This window comes from Bufo bufo, chromosome 5 (genome assembly GCF_905171765.1).
Source record: "Bufo bufo chromosome 5, aBufBuf1.1, whole genome shotgun sequence".
NCBI lineage: Eukaryota > Metazoa > Chordata > Amphibia > Anura > Bufonidae > Bufo > Bufo bufo.
Window position 1 is genome coordinate 1,592,455 of NC_053393.1, and position 4,233 is coordinate 1,596,687.

A 4,233-nucleotide genomic window follows, 5' to 3' on the forward strand; every position below is an offset into this window, starting at 1 on the left:
CTCCACCCGTCACACGGGTACCAGACGCTAAACACAGATGGAGCAGAACTCTTTGCATATCATTCTATAAGTGTTGGAGAGCACATAAGAGGTCAGATGGGGGCAAGCCTAACACCAGGGCCCACTGCAGGCAGGCTCCATCCCACCGGGAACCCACAATGTCCGTAAACGGCAGGACAGTGCGAAACAACTATTGTATTACAGGGTAGGAGCTGGTGACGGGTGAGGACGGCCATGCACAGAAGATAGCGGTCGGCTGACACCACTCCCAGTCAAGTCATACATGTGCGTGTTTGGCCCAGCAAGAGGAGGAGGAAGCCACTGTCAAACCCTTTAGCCCCACCAACCCCTCGTCTTCTCTACATGCCCCTGGCAGGGGGTCTCCCCCCAACATACCGACCTATAGATACACTGTGAAGGACCCCAATCCAACTTATTTCTCCTCATAATGTGCTGTCATGTTGGTCATTATCTCCATGTCCTTTGTCTTCTTGCAGTGCTGTGGTGTCCTACAAACATTCGGGGGGGAATGTGATGCATTGGGGTGCTGTTGGGGGCTTCACTGAATAAACATTTTATAGACTGTCCAGAGACAGATCATCTTGGAATGTGGTGGGGGAGGCAGGAGAGCATGGACTTCATCAGCTTCTGATCATGGACCCTTCAGGAGATGCTGGATGGTTGGGGGCTGGTAGTTGTTCATGCCTCTACCTGCCCATGGGCTAAGGGAATGATGAGAATACAAAGTGAAGATGTCGGGTGTGGTAGTTTGTAGTTGCTATGTGTGCTGGAAGGGTCAGGTTCTGAATTGAGGCCAGATCCTGGGACCATGTGTGATGATCTCCTAACCAGGGAGATGTATTGCGGCCGTCCCCTGAGATATTCCTGTTATATTGATTTATAAATAAAAGAGTTGAGCTCCATCTGAATCATCTGGCTGCGGTATGAAAGACCCTCAAAGTGAAGCTCCGTGACACGTACGTCACCCACCACCACACCAACCTACAGCCGCACCGACCTACAGACGCACCCGCAGCCGCACCGACCTACAGACGCACCCGCAGCCGCACCGACCTACAGACGCACCCGCAGCCGCACCGACCTACAGACGCACCCGCAGCCGCACCGACCTACAGACGCACCCGCAGCCGCACCGACCTACAGACGCACCCGCAGCCGCACCGACCTACAGACGCACCCGCAGCCGCACCGACCTACAGACGCACCCGCAGCCGCACCGACCTACAGACGCACCCGCACCAACCTACAGACGCACCCGCAGCCGCACCAACCTACAGACGCACCCGCAGCCGCACCAACCTACAGACGCACCCGCAGCCGCACCAACCTACAGACGCACCCGCAGCCGCACCAACCTACAGACGCACCCGCAGCCGCACCAACCTACAGACGCAGCCGCAGCAACCTACAGGCGCAGCAACCTACAGACGCACCCGCAGCAACCTACAGACGCAGCCGCAGCAACCTACAGACGCACCCGCACCAACCTACAGACGCACCCGCACCAACCTACAGACGCACCCGCAGCCGCACCAACCTACAGACGCACCCGCAGCCGCACCAACCTACAGACGCACCCGCAGCAACCTACAGACGCACCCGCAGCCGCACCAACCTACAGACGCACCCGCAGCCGCACCAACCTACAGACGCACCCGCAGCCGCACCAACCTACAGACGCACCCGCAGCCGCACCAACCTACAGACGCACCCGCAGCCGCACCAACCTACAGACGCACCCGCAGCCGCACCAACCTACAGACGCACCCGCAGCCGCACCAACCTACAGACGCACCCGCAGCCGCACCAACCTACAGACGCACCCGCAGCCGCACCAACCTACAGACGCACCCGCAGCCGCACCAACCTACAGACGCACCCGCAGCCACACCAACCTACAGACGCACCCGCAGCCACACCAACCTACAGACGCACCCGCAGCCACACCAACCTACAGACGCACCCGCAGCCACACCAACCTACAGACGCACCCGCAGCCACACCAACCTACAGACGCACCCGCAGCCGCACCAACCTACAGACGCACCCGCAGCCGCACCAACCTACAGACGCACCCGCAGCCACACCAACCTACAGACGCACCCGCAGCCACACCAACCTACAGACGCACCCGCAGCCACACCAACCTACAGACGCACCCGCAGCCACACCAACCTACAGACGCACCCGCAGCCACACCAACCTACAGACGCACCCGCAGCCACACCAACCTACAGACGCACCCGCAGCCACACCAACCTACAGACGCACCCGCAGCCACACCAACCTACAGACGCACCCACAGCCACACCAACCTACAGACGCACCCACACGTCACCCCCCACCACACCAACCTACAGATGCACCCACACGTCACCCCCCCACCACAACCTGTGGACGCACCCACACGTCACCCACCACCACACCGACCTACAGACACACCCACACATCAGTCATCACCACACCGACCTACAGACACACCCACACGTCACCCACCAGCAAACCAACCTACAGATGCACCCGAACCATTCAGCATCTCCTGAAGGGTCCATGATCAGAAGGTGATGAAGTCCATGCTCTCCTGCCTCCCTCACCACATTCCAAGATGATCTGTCTTCGGACAGTCTATAAAATGTTTATTCAGTGAAGCCCCCAGCAGCACCCCAATGCATCACATCACCCCCCCCCCCACCACCACACCAGCACCCCGATGCATCACATCACCCCCCCACCCCACCAGCACTCCAATCCATCACATCACATCCCCCCACCACCACACCAGCACCCCGATGCATCACATCACCCCCCCACCCCACCAGCACCCCAATCCATCACATCACATCCCCCCACCCCACCAGCACCCCAATGCATCACATCACCCCCCCAGCACTCCAATGCATCACATCACCCCCCCCAACCCACCAGCTGGACCCCAATGCATCACATCACCCCCCCCCACCCCCAGCAGCACCCCAATCCATCACATCACCCCCCCCACCCCCAGCAGCACCCCAATCCATCACATCACCCCCCCCCACCCCCAGCAGCACCCCAATCCATCACACCCCCCCCCCCCACCCCCAGCAGCACCCCAATCCATCACATCACCCCCCCCCACCCCCAGCAGCACCCCAATCCATCACATCACCCCCCACCTCACCAGCACCCCAATGTATCACATCAAATACACCACTCATCGCTACACGGTCCTACAGACGCACCCACACGTCAGTCATCACCACACCGACCTACAGCCGCACCCACCACCACACCGACCTACAGACGCACCCACACGTCACCCCGCCTACAGACGCACCCACACGTCACCCACCGCCACACCGACCTACAGACGCACCCACACGTCACCCACCGCCACATCTACCTACAGAGACACCCACACGTCAGTCATCACCACACCGACCTACAGACGCACCCACAGCACCCCAATGCATCACATCACCACCCCCCCCCCACCCGCACCCCAAAGCATCACATCACCCCCCGCACCCCAAAGCATCACATCACCCCCCCCCCCACCCGCACCCCAAAGCATCACATCACCCCCCCCCCCCCACCCGCACCCCAAAGCATCACATCACCCCCCCCCCCACCCGCACCCCAAAGCATCACATCACCCCCCCCACCCCCAGCTGGACCCCAATGAATCACATCTCCCCCCCACCACACCCCCAGCAGCACCCCAATCCATCACATCACCCCCCACCCCACCAGCACCCCAATGTATCACATCAAATACACCACTCATCGCTACACGGTCCTACAGACGCACCCACACGTCAGTCATCACTACACTGATGTACATACATCTATCCTTTATTCGGCTTTGGTCTCTTATCAGTAATAAATGTCGTCTGTGATTGTTGAAATTTGTGCAGAAAAATGCAAAGAAAAACACAAAAAAAAAACATCAGACAGGCGACCCTGCAATCAAGAGCATACAGCAAAAAATAAATACAAGGGTGACCTCTACAGGCCACAGAGAGCACTGCACCGCTACCTGGAAATACTGCTCTGTCACACTGCACCGCCACGCAGGAGCGCTGCTCTGCATTACTACAACTGGATGCTCTAGTGTGCGGTGACTACACAGGACTGGACAACGCATCATAACCAATTACACTCGTACTGGAGATATTTTACATAAAACAAATTTTACAATGTACAAGATGATTTCACCACAATAGGACACAC